General features: G+C 39.8%; 1 protein-coding gene across 14 annotated transcripts in view; it reads left to right on the top strand.

Moving 5' to 3' along the window:
• The window catches only part of ESRRG (estrogen related receptor gamma), a 481,625-nt gene that overhangs the window by 192,705 nt on the left and 272,384 nt on the right, over positions 1-16,536 (top strand). For 2 of the 14 annotated variants that reach the window (XM_082217705.1, XM_082217709.1), the window contains exon 4: positions 13,644-13,672. The exons of the other annotated variants lie outside the window; for them this stretch is intronic. The gene's annotated coding sequence lies outside the window, so the exon portion shown is untranslated. The remainder of the gene's footprint in view (positions 1-13,643; positions 13,673-16,536) is intronic. 14 annotated transcript variants of the gene reach the window in all.

The following is a 16,536-nucleotide window of genomic DNA, read 5'->3' as shown; positions in this document are numbered from 1 at the left end:
GCGCTGGTTTAGCGCAGCACACGGGAGCCGACCAAGCAGGCGGCAGGGGTCCATGGGTCGGTTAAATGACCCCCAAGGGCCGCAGGTTGCCGACCCCTGTTTTAACACAATGAAGGGTGGATAGGCAGCATCCATTCTCAGAATTGCACTCTGCAGCTAATTTGGATCCACATCCAATTAATACCTGCAGTTTCTGACCCACTCTGACATGTCCATGGATCTCCTTAGCTGTATCAGGCTGTTAGTCACTTATGAAAGTGGATCCCACTGGGTGGCAAGAGCATTTCTCTCTCACGCTTTCTGAAATAAACACAGAAAAATCATGATGATGTTGATAAAATCCACACCTCACTAATCAGCAACCAATGCCTATCATTAAACAATTGTAATGTGTTTGAATTTTGAGTGTATTTTAGCTAATTCACTTAATATTTCCATTTCTTTAATTTTCAGTTTTATTCTGAATTTAATTTACTGAGTATTATTTTATGCTAATCCACAATGTATTAGTAACAAAATAATCCCAACCTTGATGATATGTTTCCAATCAGAACTCTTTTCCTCACACCAGGGAAGCATCTTTGCCTTTTTTACAAAATCTAATAAGAATGTCATTTATAAAATTACCCTGTTTGAAAGAACACAAACTGCAGCCCAATATAGATCACAGTGGAAAATGATTCAAAATTACACAAGAGGGCCCCCCTTTCTTTTTCTCCCCCTCCCCTCCTTAGTTCAGCTATCTTATGAAATGTGCAAAGTTTATCATAGCATTTTAGTTTACAGTTGCTAATCATCCCTTTGTGTATTTCATTGGTATGTTATTTATAGCCTGCTATAAAAGGGTATTTTACAGTATTCTGCTTCTGTGCTGTTTCTGCTGAAATTCCCACACAGTGTAACGTTGCCTTCAAAGAATTATGTGTGGGTGACACACACAAACACATACACAATTATGTGTCTGTGTATAAATGAACCTCTGTATCTGTACCGTATTTACGAATATCTACAAATTTGTCATTGCAAATTGCCTTTGGTGGAGATTCTGACTGCATGAATCATCAAAATAGAGTCCAAGTGAAGCTTTGCAGCTAAAATCCTGCTTCCACCATTGTCGAAGGTACAGGGTCACACACTGTCATCACACACTGTCATAAACAAGACTTAACTAGAAGTCCTTGCCTCATAATGCTTCCTAAGCCTGCCTGCGAAAAGACAGACAGAACTAGAAGCCTCCTGTTTTCCCCTAATAAATTCCGTTTTGAACCCACTTGTTAGTCGAGCGTTGTTCACACTAACTACAGAAAGGGCCCTCTGTCTCGGGCATAAATTACTCTTATGTGCCACTGTCTCTGAGCAGCCCCCCAGTTATGGATTGCTTTGTTCTCAACTTGACAGGAACATAATTAGAACTGTTGATGAAATCTACCAAATTGTTCCTCCGTGGCCTCAATGGTCAGGAAATTTGGCTGAGTCGTATTTGTCACCGACGTAAAGGCTCTAAACACTTCATATTAACTATGTTATTAATGTGCCCTCTAATCTGTCCATGAATTGGTAACACTTGAAGCGAGCTGTGTGCTAATAGCACCTTGTGATAAATACATTGTAATGCTCTTTAAAAGTTTCTAGACAGTGAAAACATGGTAATAAAAAAAAAGTGAAGCCTTCTGTGGTGTCGAGTCTCTCTTTTTTAATCACATTTCTTTCGTATTTTGAGACTTCCTTTTCTGAGCTCGCTGAAAACTTTGGCAATTCTTTGCTTGAGCATCCCAGAGGAAATGAGTGATGTGGCCGTAACAAACCCTGACAAAATATTTACAGTCTTTCTAGTGCAATGCATACTGAATATGACTGGAGAAAAAATGCATTCTTAAAAGAGAATAATTTGTTTTGAGTGCAAAAAGTCTAAAACAGAGAGAGAAATCCAGAGCTGACATTCTGCTGGTGGAACAGCTTTTGATCAAGCAGAGGCAACCAGAGACATTCTGCCTCTGAAACTGAAGGTTGTATACATCCATCATAGAATCATAGAACTGCAGAGTTGGAAGGGACCCTAAAGATCATCTTGTCCAACCCCCTGCAATACAGGGATGGAACCTACAACCTTGGTGTTATCATCATCACAGTCTAATCAAACGAACTATAACTGTGATGATGACTAGTAGCCATTGATAGCCTTTCATTCCATGAGCTTATACAAATGTGAGGAACAGGAGAAGTTTTGGGATGAGAGACAGGCAGTGTATTAATATTTTTTCTTAGGACCAACCCTCTTTTTCTGATTGTAAATTGTTTTAACTGGTGTTCATCATTTTACATGGTTGTAACCTTATGGTGAAAGTCATCTATGTCATAGCTGCCATAGCTCAGAAATCGGTCATTTGAATCATAGTACTATTTTTTTTCTGGCTCCTTAATTTGAATGAATGTATGTGTTTATGAAAGACTATAGCTTTAAATGAGCACAGCAGCAATATTCATCAAAGCTAATTATGAGCCTCTACATATGTGTGTGTGTGTAGGGAGGGGGTGGCTCTCCAGAACTAAACTGCAATGCATAGGACTAGGAGATTGTGTGTGTGTGTATACATCATCTACATATAGTGATTATAATATCATTGAGAAGAGATTTGAGATTTACAAACGTAAGATTTGAATCTCCTTTAACTGCAGGAGACATTAACTGAGAAGGAACTGCAAATGTTATTTAATAGGGGGGGGGGAACTGCAGCAATGAATAGACCAGGACTGGTGAACTTGCAGACTAAGAGTCATATGCACTCTTGACCTACGGTAATTTAACATGGGTGAAGGTAACCAAGGAAGGAAGGAGGGAGGGTGGGTGGGAGTGGGGAAGACAAAGTGGATAGAGTAAAGGAAGGAAGAGGTGGGAATAATTATCTGTGAGCCATTGGTTCAGACCTCTAGCAATAGTGATCTTTCCCAGTGGCGGACCTTGGGGTCTCCAATTTTAGCAGCGTCCTCTGTGATGCCAAAATTTGGTGTCCGCTGTCTTTCACACTCCATTCTAAATAATCTTTGTAGTGCTCCAAGGCTCTGCACCCAGTGCAACCAAACCAGTCGTGCTCCTTTACATCCGCCTCTGACTATTCCTGGTAACCCACCAAGCAGGGATGAATAAGGAGTGGGGCAGGGGGTAGGATGTCACACAGAGAAACAGAGGAGGGGGGATGGCCTCCATGGGCTCTCAGCCCACACATTGATGCCTCCAGCCTTGTTTTCTGTTGTCACATGGCCCTTAACAGATTACTTATAATGGAATGTGGCCCTGAAAAGAAATCCCGTCTCTATTCTTGAATAGACATTGGATGAGGGACTCTATCAGACTGGGAGCAGCACACACTTGGTGTAGATGGAGCAAGAGCCTAAAATATAAGCTCATATAAAGAGAAATGCTGCCTTCAGACCTGTACATGATCTCCTAAGTTACTGTCAGTTGGAAAATTACTAAATTCTTCTTAACCATAAAATAAATATGTAAACTACTATGATAGGGGTTTTCATATATAAGCTGTTAGGCAGAGATTAACCTGTGGTCCTCTAGCTGTTGCTGTACCAGAACTCTCTGACCATTGGCAATGCTGGCTGGGATAGATGGGAGTTTAACAATATCTGGAGGGCCACAGGTTAGCCACTCTCGTTATAAGAAATAGACAGCCCTGGTAGCATATTGCTTAGAATGATACCTAAAGTACAAAAAAGTAATTTATTATAGCTGTATTACAAGAAACCAAGTAAATTGCTTTTCACTTCTTCAGTATCTTTCTATTATTTCCTTTTAACTGAAAGGCAAATGAAACAAAAGTGCAAGGCATGCGGCCTTACGATAATGTTACTGTCTGATTGATCGTCATCAGTATATGACTACAACTTTGGCTGAGATTCTAGGCTTAAATTATCTTGACATTTCTCAGTGAGAATAGGAAATGTTTCCTGTTAGGTTATATAATGCTTCAGAGGCTATTCTAGGTCCACCCATATATCTTCCTTTCATTCTTTCTATAAAAACCCAAAGCAGATGCAAATATTGAGCAGAGGGACAATGATGGTGGATAGGGAAAATGGCTGTGCAGTCCTTTCACATACAACTGGTCTTTCTCCCTGCTAAACATTGCCCCCAGAGACTACATTTCCACCTGCAGGAGAAGATCTGGATACTCAAGTCTCTTCTCTGCGAGGTGGAAAGCAGCTTAGGGGAGAATAACGTCCAGGAGAAAAGGGAGAAGCAGCTTCATCCTCTCCTGAACTGGTTCTCTGCTTAGGTTGAAGCCTCTGCAAATGCTTTAGTTTTTAGTTTTTAAAGGCATGAAACTTAGCCTCACATGTAATTTGGTTCTATAGACTACTTTTCGTGTCTCTTTGTAAAAATACTGGTACCGTGTGTTCTCAAGCCAGCCTGGAATTGCTTTCTTCTGCATGGCAAATAATTAAGGCATGGGTAGAAATCCACTTGTGCAAATTTTGATCCAGTCTGATGACATATGGCTATTGTTGAAAGAGTAAAGCCTAAAGCTTCCTAGTGCCTTGGTGTCTGTTACAGGAAGTAAACATAGGATACAGTCTGCTTGTGCAAAGCAACCTATAATATTTCCTAGTTCTTCCAGGAAAGTTGGAGGTAACTTCCATCACATATGCTAATATGTTCCTCTTTCTCTGACATGTTGCCAACATTTGTCAGTCATATTTTTGTCTATATATTTCAAAGTGTTGTAAACCAGTGTGCCAGTAATTTACATGAAATTTCTTTTATACTAGAATTAGTGAATACTTCCATACTTACTTTCTATTTTTTTTAATCCCAGGATATTTTGTTTCTTCCACCCCTAAATTAGGGTGCCATGCTCTAAGTTATTGTTGTTTAGTCGTTTAGTCGTGTCCGACTCTTTGTGACCCCATGGACCAGAGCACACCAGGCACTCCTGTCTTCCACTGCCTCCCACAGTTTGGTCGAACTCATGCTGGTAGCTTTGAGAACACTGTCCAACCATCTCGTCCTCTGTTGTCACCTTCTCCTTGTGCCCTCCATCTTTTCCAACATCAGGGTCTTTTCCAGGGAGTCTTCTCTTCTCATGAGGTGGCCAAAGTATTGGAGCCTCAGCTTCAGGATCTGTCCTTCCAGTGAGCACTCTGGGCTGATTTCCTTCAGAATGGATAGGTTTGATCTTCTTACAGTCCATGGGACTCTCAAGAGTCTCCTCCAGCACCATAATTCATAGAATCATAGAATCATAGAATCATAGAATCATAGAATCATAGAGTTGGAAGAGACCACAAGGGCCATCGAGTCCAACCCCCTGCCAAGCAGGAAACACCATCAGAGCACTCCTGACATATGGTTGTCAAGCCTCTGCTTAAAGACCTCCAAAGTAGGAGACTCCACCACACTCCTTGGCAGCAAATTCCACTGTCGAACAGCTCTTACTGTCAGGAAGTTCTTCCTAATGTTTAGGTGGAATCTTCTTTCTTGTAGTTTGGATCCATTGCTCCGTGTCCGCTTCTCCGGAGCAGTAGAAAACAACCTTTCTCCCTCCTCCATGTGACATCCTTTTATATATTTGAACATGGCTATCATATCACCCCTTAACCTCCTCTTCTCCAGGCTAAACATGCCCAGCTCCCTTAGCCGTTCCTCATAAGGCATCGTTTCCAGGCCTTTGACCATTTTGGTTGCCCTCCTCTGGACACGTTCCAGTTTGTCAGTGTCCTTCTTGAATTGTGGTGCCCAGAACTGGACACAGTACTCCAGGTGTGGTCTGACCAGAGCAGAATACAGTGGCACTATTACTTCCCTTGATCTAGATGCTATACTCCTATTGATGCAGCCCAGAATTGCATTGGCTTTTTTAGCTGCCGCGTCACACTGTTGGCTCATGTCAAGTTTGTGGTCAACCAAGACTCCTAGATCCTTTTCACATGTACTGCTCTCAAGCCAGGTGTCACCCATCTTGTATTTGTGCCTCTCATTTTTTTTGCCCAAGTGCAATACTTTACATTTCTCCCTGTTAAAATTCATCTTGTTTATTTTTGCCCAGTTCTCTAATCTGTCAAGGTCGTTTTGAAGTGTGATCCTGTCCTCTGGGGTGTTAGCCACCCCTCCCAGTTTGGTGTCATCTGCAAATTTGATCAGGATGCCCTTGAGTCCATCATCCAAGTCGTTGATAAAGATGTTGAATAAGACCGGGCCCAAGACAGAACCCTGTGGCACCCCACTAGTCACTCTTCTCCAGGATGAAGAGGAACCATTGATGAGCACCCTTTGGGTTCGGTCAGTCAGCCAGTTACAAATCCACTGAGTGGTAGCATAGTCAAGACCGCATTTTACCAGCTTCTTTACAAGAATATCATGGGGCACCTTGTCAAATGCCTTGCTGAAATCAAGGTAGGCTACATCCACTGCGTTCCCTTCATCTACCAGGCTTGTAATTCTGTCAAAAAACGAGATCAGGTTAGTCTGACATGACTTATTTTTCAGAAATCCATGCTGACTATTGGTGATCACAGCATTCCTTTCTAGGTGCTCACAGACTGTTTGCTTAATGATCTGCTCCAGAATCTTCCCTGCTATTGATGTCAGACTGACTGGGCGGTAATTATTTGGGTCCTCTCTTTTCCCCTTTTTGAAAATAGGGACAACATTTGCCCTCCTCCAGTCTGCCGGGACTTCGCCTGTTCTCCAGGAATTCTCAAAGATGACTGCCAGTGGTTCTGAGATCACATCTGCCAGTTCTTTTAATACTCTTGGATGCAGTTCATCTGGCCCTGGAGACTTGAATACATCTAAACTAGCCAAATATTCTTGTACTATCTCCTTAGTTATTCTGGGCTGTGTTTCCTTTGCTGAATCATTTGCTCCAAATTCTTCAGGTCGGGCATTCAAAACATGCTCCAAGTAATATCTGTCAAATGTTAGCCATTAAAATTCTATAAGCCTGTATGACCAAACTTTCACTGATAGTAATTATAGTAAAATATTTGCTCAAAATCGGTGAACTTTTTGGTCACTTGTTTTGTATACTTACATTGCCAGAGATCAGCTCCTCTTTCAAGGTGGTTTCTCTGATATAACTGAAACTGCACCCAGTTAGTTTTTCATCTTATTAGGAATCATTTTCCATTTAACATATATTAGAGAAAACAAGCTTTTCTGATTGCTACATCATGGTGTTGGGGCAAGTATAGAAAGTAATTCTGCCTGCAGCAGCTCTTCCCATTCATCCTTTGAACTCAATATAATCAGACTCTAATATGGCCAACCCTGTCTGCCTTCTCCCACTACAACTTTGTTTTCATAGCTGAGCTTTTAGCTCAACATGGCAGTTTAAGTAAGGTTGTTCTTTTTTAAAAGGAAGGTTGTGGTGAGCACTGGATCATCCCATATAACACAGTCTGTTTAATTTTGTTTTCAATTCAAAAAGATATTCAAGGGTTGCCAAAATACAGATCTATTTTACCAGCAAAACCCAGGAATTTATGCTGAGAGGTCAATGGACTTTTGCTGGTGTAAAAATGCAGGCTGTGATGAAAATTAAACCCATTAATTTGGTTAATATGAGCTCTCTCACAGCAACAGTTGCATAGAGCATATGCTCCTAGATGCTCATGTTTGAAATGATGATTCACTGTTAATCGTTATGAGAAATAGCTTACCACTTCATAAACTCTAGGAAAGACTGTTTTCTTTTTCAAACATTTAAATTACTCAGCCATTTTATGCATTAAACCCAATTATAACTAATAGTATTTCAGAGAATTTAAAAAGCCATTTCTTGCGCGATAAGTACTTGGCACATTTTATCACATGGCAATGGGACCCACTCTGTACCACAGCATCTAAAGATAATTTGTTGAATTGAAACTCAGCAAGACTGTTAGATTGCAATCCTGTACATGCTTGGTTGAAGTAAATGGGACTTTCAGGTGATCATGGATAGGATCAGGCTGCACATTAAATGTGCAGATACTTCCTTAAACTGACAAATACCTTAAAGGCATGGTGAATAACAATATATTGCCATAGATATGGTGAATTAAACTATTGGATAATCATGCCATTTCTAATTTTAGAAACATGGAGTTGGAGCATTACATTAAAAAGAGCAACCACTTTTCTGGAAACATAAGTTTGGATCCTGTAGTTTGGATCACTTACATAGTGATCCTGCCAGCAGAAGCGGGAAGGAGGCCTTCACTGGATTTTCCTCCCCAAAAAAACCATTCTGAGATCCCCTAGACCAGTATGAGAGAGAAAAAAGAGCTGCTGAGGGTCTTTCCCATTTCTGCCAGTCAGAAATTTGCATGACAAAATTATTAGATTAATGATGATGGTGGAGTAAACAGGGAAAGTGCTTCTGAGAGCATTGCATTTAATTTGCATGACTAGGAACATGCTTATATTAGCCATTGTCATGCAGATCGGTAGAATGATACACTGGTAAAAATATGGTATTAATGAGTCTGCAACATTAATGAAATTATGCAGCCATCTGAGTTGTCTTGTCAAGTTTTTTATATTCAAAAATAGGACCCATCACCATGATGCTGAAGTGGTGTTTTGCAGTTGATCATTGTGAGAATCTACACATCATTTTCAGTAGTTCAATGCATTCATATTGTTATCTATGAGATCTTCAAGCTTCACAGCAAATTCAACAGGAGTGTGGTTCATGCTCTGAACATGTGCTTGACAACTGACAAGACTCAGAAGGACAAGATGCCTTTCTTGATTTCCACTTAAATGTGGCTCCATAAATGGGACACAACTTTGATTATCCATAGTTCTTATAGAAAGCAAGTAAAGAACTGGGAGTTTTCAGAATGCAGGACTTTGACCTCATTTTTATTTCCTCACTGTCATCCCAATTTCTTCTCTATGTAAAATAGTTTGAAACATCAACAGTTGCGTGAGAGAGTGGAGTATTACATAGATTCATTATTAAATAGCAGAGAAATTAGAGAACTTGCCTTGGATTTTTGTTATAGGGTTATCTATATGTAAAGTCATGTGGTCCTTGGGTTCTGGGCTAATGCCACATTAGACTGCAGCCACAGATCATGATTCTGCATGCTCCCCCTATAAATATTCCCTTCTGCAAAAAAAGGTACATTGGTGAAAAGTCTAGGTTGGAACATTTCTCCCTGATGGACCAGTTTCTCCAAGGAGGGATCATGTTAAATAGGGGGGAAGTATTCAAAAACAAGATCACTGCTGCAATTTGAAGTAGTAGAGTCTATGACCTGCACCACATAATCTTGCTGAATGTGTAGGTTGGCTGAACCACTGTACATTTTACAGGGAGATGTAATGTGCTACAAAAAAAACACATAGTTTTTAAAATGAAAGGCATCTTTGGGAGAGTACAGTTTTGGTATGTAGATAGAAGCCTTTCCCATTTGCGTTTTTCTCATTGCAATTCTTTCCACACTTCAGCTGCGAAGGAAGATTCCAGATGTGTATTTGCCTTTGCAAATGTATGTCTGGAAACCCACACCATCATGGGGAAAACCAGTTTGGGTAAAGTGTTGTGGTGGAAAGCTAGTAGGTGAGGAAAAGGTTACACCCTCCCTCCCTGCTGCACCATCTTTCCTCCAAATCACTCTCTTCTGAAGTGGCTATGGCAAATGATTTCAAAGTGGTGTGTTAAAGTCATATGAGAAGTATGTAATACCACAGGCAGTGATGTCCGAATTTTCCCCAAGACCATTGAATTAAAGTTGTCAGCGACTAAGATTTGCCAAGTAAAGTCATACTTATCAATAGCTCCTCTTGTTAGATATTCAAAGTTCAAGTGCTTGTTTGCTTTAGTTAAGTGCTCTGAAGTGCTTCAAAAGGCATTGGCCCTATTATATAAACAAATAGAGAAACTGTTAATTGCTGCTGCCAGTTTAGAGTGACGTGCCTAATATGGATTGTTTAGCGGAGGTCTGCAGTATGTTAGCAGTAGTCTTGGGGAACCATAGCTTTAAAAATTCTTCAAGTAATGAAGCTAGCTTGTAGCCCAGGTATTTGCTCAGGGATAAAACACTGGAGAAGACTGGAAAAAGAAATAGTTTAAATACTTTTATGCCATTCCTGTTAAATGTTTTTATTTATTATTTCTTTATCACACATTGTCTAAGGCTGATTCACATAGGCCATTTCCTTTTTCATGCAAATGGTTTTGACTACTTCTTCATATACATTCACATGGACAACACAGTATGTGAATTGGCTGTTCATGACTGAAGCTGAAGAGAGTTTCTGAGATGGTGGTGACACTTTTTTCAAGTACCTGAAATCAAGTACCTGAAATTGCTGCTGGCTTTATCTGTGATTTTTCATTTCCCTTGTTATGTTGCCTGTGTGAAAGTTTCCCTGGCTACATGAACAGAGACACAAATGTGTTGTGTGACCCGCTTCTAATATTTCATGCGATATTCTTGCCCAACCTGCTGGTGTTCATTACTTGTGCAAGGTAGAACTAGATATGAACTATTAAGATATGAACTATTAACACTACATAGAAATTGATCACTCAACACATTTTTGTATCTATGTGGACAAGCCTGACCATCTTCAGGAAACATAACAAATGAACTGGTCTAGGAGGCTATGGTGCTTTTAGGATATTAGTCTAGTTGATTCAAGAGGTATCTTCCAGTTCTGGAAATCTATTATGTATAAGTGTACAAAACAAGCATATTGCTCATTCTTTCCTGCAAGATCAGTGGATATTTTTGTAGCCGATTTTTCTCATGCACGTTATGAGTAATTTTGATTGAAGTCAATACAGCTGAACCTTAAGGTGAATGCACTTGGGCTCCTACAAGGATTTTATTATCAGAAGATTTGAGGTCTGATGAACAGCTTATAAGGATCTTTGCTATTTCCTTTTACAGTGTCAGTCGTGGTATTTGGAGCAGCTTGAAAAATCAAGTTTCATAAGGTCTGATGGTAAAGTACTCCATCAGAGATTATGCTGATCCAAATAGAGTGAGAAAGTGTGTTAGCCATGGAGCAAAAATACATACCAAATTGGCAGCAAACCACTTTGAATGGCAAGAACTGTGAGTGTAAGGAGTTAACCTCAGCCCTTACAGCCAGAATTAGATAATTTGGCATCCATTCCTGGATGAGATCAGTTATTGGAAACCTGATATGCATATAGTTTTCTTTTATGTGATTCAAATACTGCATGCAAGTCCCAGAATGGAGTTGCAAGACAATAAATTAGCCCTATAGCTAATCTAAACGCCATTTCTAAAAAAAGAAGCATGACGAATCTTATAAATAGTTAGACATTACTTAGCTTGAAACTACTTTTGTCAAATCTGATCAGTGCCAAAAAGTCACCTTTCTAAACATTAGCTGGGGGATTAATCAGGAATGACAAAAATGTACTTTCGTCACAGGAAACAGAGTAATCCTTTAAAATTCAATAGAAGAAGCTGAATGGGTCCAAGGTCTTTGATTGCCCCCAAGCAGCCGCATTACATATGTCATGAGGTGGGTGGACCCAGGGTCCCTTGCAGTCAGCTGCAGCAGCAGATGTGATAGTTCTGTAGCACCAGAATTCTTATAGCACATGCAGGTTCATGGCTTCCAAGTGGATAAAGTTGTTCAGCATCAGTGGCAGCCTCAGGATGGTGCTATCCAGTCAACAGCCATGCACCTACATGTTCATCCACTGGGCTCCTGCTTCAATTTTGTAAAGCCCCACAACGACAGTGTTGGATCTCATCCACCATTCAGTAGCACTTAGCAGTGACCTTTGGGATTTGAAAGCAAACCACTGCACAAACCACCACTGCCTGGGTTATCGCCAAGCATGCAGGCCATAACTCCGGAATGATAGCTTCTGTTCTAGTGCAGGGGCTTTCCTGTCCATAGACCAAGAGAGACTCTAGTATGAACTGTGGTAGCAAGAAACTTCCCCTTAGCCCAAGATTTGATGTCTTTATGTTTTCTTGAAAAAGTATTACTACTTTGTGCAAAGCGCTTTACATTTGTCACAGCAATCTTTGAGATGGGGAACAGATTAAAGTTTCTGCTTTGCCTTTTAACGGCAAAATATTAGATATCACTTCAGATCTGTATCCCAAACTCTTCAGCCTTACGACATTTCCTCCGTATTAAGTTTGTCTTTTGGGAAGGGCTGCAACCTGCAAGTGGTTTTCCCCTTCCGTATCTGTTGCTATGTAGATGGAGCTGGGAACTTGCATGCCCTGTGCAAGAGCTTCACCTTCTAAAACAAAGATGGGGAACCTGCAGCCCTCCAGATGCTGTTGGATTAACTTTCCAATCAGCACCAGCAAACGTGGCCAGTGGTCAGGGGATTATGTAAATTGTAGTCCAACAACTTCTGGAGAACTACAAGTTCTCCATTCCTGCTCTAAAATGTTTTCAGCAACTGCTGAGGCCTCACCCAATGACAAAGAATGATTTGATCGTTGCCACTACCTGTTTGTGAGTTGTAAAGTCCACACACACTATTCCAGACAGTTTCTAACATTTCTTTGGGTTTTTTTGTTACCAGTAGATTCCAGGATAACCAACAAGTTTCCTAAACGTTCACTGAATTTATGTGAGCTGAGCAGGTCATTAGTTCCCTGGTACTGAATGCACTTCTAGTTGACTGCAGCGACCACTAAACACTGATAGATTTTAATTCATTTTGAGAATTAGACAGTGCAGTATGTATCTTTTGAAAATTGAATGAGGAAAACTAGTATGAGGGCCTCTCTGTCATTCCTCATTTCAGGTCCATAGCAACTATATTTTTTATGCCACACTTAAATATCACTTTCCTTGCTGTGTTTACATCCACACTGGCATTTGCTGTGTTAGCATTATTAGCATATGCATCTGAGTTTTCTCAGCCATTCTTCAGTAGGTCACTATCCCTTCTCTAAAAAATACATCGAAAATCACATGTATCTGAAAAGATATGCATGATGTTAAAGATCTAATACCAAATACATTTCCCTTCCAATTTATTTGCAAAAAAAGGTGAATGTAAAATTTTAAACATCTCACATTGCATAGGCTTCCCAATAATTTGGGAAAATAAGGAAGTGTAATATCTCCTTTCCAAAAAATAAAATAAAATTAGTCTTTAAAAATTTTGTATGAATAAATACATTTATTTTAACACTTTTGTTGTTTTAAAAAGCTATTTTTTATCTGAGGTGTGAGAAGATGTGCTAACCTTGTCATCGTGAGTGCAGCAGAGCAGAAATGATAACTGTATATACATTTTTATTTTATTTTTTTACAAAAATCGAGTGCGATTGTGTGTGAGAGGAGAGAGAAGGGTAAGGGGGAGGGATGGAGAGAGGAAGAGAGACAACTTATTTAAATCCTGAATACAGTCAGACCTCATATGCATTGTTAAAAAAAAGCCCTAAAGAATTGCATATGGATTAGGGGGATGAATATTCTATTATTTCAGGCTGTTCTGCTGATCTTCTTATTGTGACTTTGCGCTTCAGAAATCTGCCAGGAATTTGGCTTTGCCGTACTAGGCAGTAATTTTAAATGTGTATCAAGCACTTGATAGTGTATGATTTGCGTGCTGTTGCATTCCCATTTCCTAAATTTTCCACCAATTTATTACTTTTTTCATACTGTTTTAATATTTCAGGATGATGAATATATACAGCATCATTAAAGGTAAATAAAAAATGCATGAAATTAAAAAATGGAATATTAGATGTTTCTTTTCTGTAATCCCTAGGTCCAATAGAAATGAAATGTCTCTGTTCTGTCAAGTAATCCCTAAACATGATTATGGACGTTGTAGTTTCCACATAGCCCACGTAATATTTGTATCATATAAGCCTATTTATGTAAGGTTTGAGTAAAAATTGTTATTAGAAGACCCATAAACCTATTTTACAATTCAGAAAGATATGCTTGCCTCTTAATCTCTCAACTTTTATTATTTTCCTGGAGCTGACAGCAATGTGTCTTTAATTAATTTTTCAGAATGTTGTTACATCATCTTTTGGGTACTTTCAGGATGATTTAGTTATCTAGTTTGAAATGTCTTTTTTAAGATGCAGGATTTAAGCCAAGCAGCTCACCCAGTTGTGTTGTTTCTCCTTAAATCTAAGCTGGTGGGACACACAGCTTTTTATGGGTATTTCCCTATCCCTTGCCCCCCCCCTTTAAAGCCATTTTTAAACTCAAATGTGGTATGGGAGAAACACAAATTTTCTACCACTCCCAATTTTAGGATAAAATATCAAGGGAATCGACAAAGGCTCTTGTAGCACCTTTAAAAAAGAACATATTTATTATGTGACATAAATTTTTGTGGCATATAATCTGCTTTATCATATGCTTCTAGTTCAAAAAAGCTTGTGCCATAAATAATTTGTTACTCTCTGAGATTCTACAAGACCTTTGTTGTTGTTTTGCTGCAACAAACGAACACGGTTACCAATCTGGGGATGGGATCTAGATTTTGATATTGCAAGCCTGTATTACACTTTTGATATTGATTAATTGGAAAACAGGACAGAGACATTTGAAACATGCTTTTGATATGGGGAGGTGGTTGAGTGAACCTATTTATTTATTCCAACAATTTACATACCGGTTAACACCATAGTCTCTAAGGTTACAATAAAATGACTAAAGACACACTAAAGATAAAATCAATTAAAATTAACCGTAAAATCAGGGGGGAAATACTAAAAATGTTTGCTTAAGTAAAAAAGATATTCACTAAATGCTGGATGTTCAACTGGGCCCGTCTTATTTCAGCTGGGAGGGATTCCCACAGAACTGGACTCAAAATTCTGGAAGCACAGCTTCCGGTGGAGATGAGCTTCTGAGCCATGGAGGAGCGCTGTCATTGATTCCTGTTATAGATGGGAAAGCTATATATGAAAAACACTGTCAGTAACTCTCTCAATGGTTTCTGGGCAAATCAAAGGTTGCTTCCACACTTGCTGATTTCGCTGGAATTGCTATCCTTGGTGCACTCCATTTTTAAAGATCCAGACATTGTGATTATCAGCCCATTGCATTTCATTGTTTTCTGTGTTGCCCTCCCTCCCCCCGTCCACCTTGTTGGTGTTGATTTTTCTTTTTGTAATTATATGTGGTTGTAGCACCAGCCTTTCTAGTGTGGATAGTCAAAGTGCTGTTAAGACTTTTAAGGGTTCCTTTGCCTTTAAATAATTAAGCACTCCTGTTAGAAGATTCAGCCTCCTTTATTGGTGTGGGTGGTGAATAACTAATGAATAGCCTATATGGTGCTTTTTGGATAGCCAATTAATTGCCCCAATGTCAGTTTCTATTCCCATGGGTGTTGGTATGGGTGTGTATGTGTGGTGTGGCTTTAATTAGCAACTTGATTTCTTCTTATTTTTTATTTTTGCTAATTTGCTACTAAAAATGAAAAGATAAATGAGAGCAATTAATGATTAAAGCCTTCCCACCCCTACCTCACACCTGTGGGAATGAAAACTGACTCTGGGACAATTAAGAGAACTAATTCATTACCAGTTGCTGTGGTATGTGTGTTCATCATTAAGCAATGAAACATGCACCTAAAAGGAGGAGAATTTCTAGGAACCTTTCCTTTGGTCCTCCAGACGTTGCTGGATTCCAGATCCCATGACATCCAGCGAGCATGGCCAGTGATCAAAGATGATGGGAGTTGTCATCCAACAACATCTGAAGGGCCAAAGCTTACCCACGCCTGATGTAAGCATTTATAGTATGTCAGCTATGGGGAAGGGCATTGCTGGATAATACTGTATAGTTAGTGTAGTTTGTTGCTTTCCTGAATGATTCAAACACTTAAGGGCTATAGTTAGGAAGTAGTGAACTGCTGTTATTAAGTTGATGTCCCATAACCATAAAAACAGATCCATTGAAAGGTGATAACCCCAACTTAAATATCCGTGTACGCATATTTAGGCCATTTCTTTAACAGCAGATATCATGCTATATGGTGGAGTTAGAGAAAAGTGGACAGAGAAACATTTTTCTCCCTCTCTCATTAAGCTATAGAATTTGCTTCTATGAGAGGCAGTGATGGTTTTAAAAGAGAATTAGACAAATTTATGGAGACTATCAGAGGTTATCAGAAGCAGTAGGAATTCTTATGATTACCAGTTTCTGGAGGGAAGAGCGCTGTTGCACTCAGGTCCTGCTTGTGCGCTTCTCATAGGCATCTGGTTGGCCACTGTGAGAGAAGGATATTGGAGTAGATGGGCCAATGACCTGATCCAGCAGGCTCTTTTAATGTTGTTACGGAGTTCCGTTTGGGGAGCTGCTGTCTGAATGTGAAAGTCATAAATTGGCGGCGGGTTGCCCCAAAGAGTGAGAGGGCTCGGTGCACGCTGTGCACATGATGGCTGATCATCTGGAGGAGGCTGAGTGCTCTAAAGGAGCCGGCCACTGAAGTTGTGACACACAACGCGTTGTGTGTGTGATTCACACATGCGCAATGTGTGCCAGGGGCCCAGCCCTCTTCCAGGAAATATTGAGAGAGTTGAAAACATCTTGGCCCCCTAGAG

Source organism: Podarcis vaucheri (assembly GCF_965113315.1).
Source record: "Podarcis vaucheri genome assembly, chromosome: 3".
Lineage (NCBI taxonomy): Eukaryota > Metazoa > Chordata > Lepidosauria > Squamata > Lacertidae > Podarcis > Podarcis vaucheri.
Note: the sequence above shows the minus strand (reverse complement) of the source record. Positions and strands in the feature narration are given on the sequence as shown.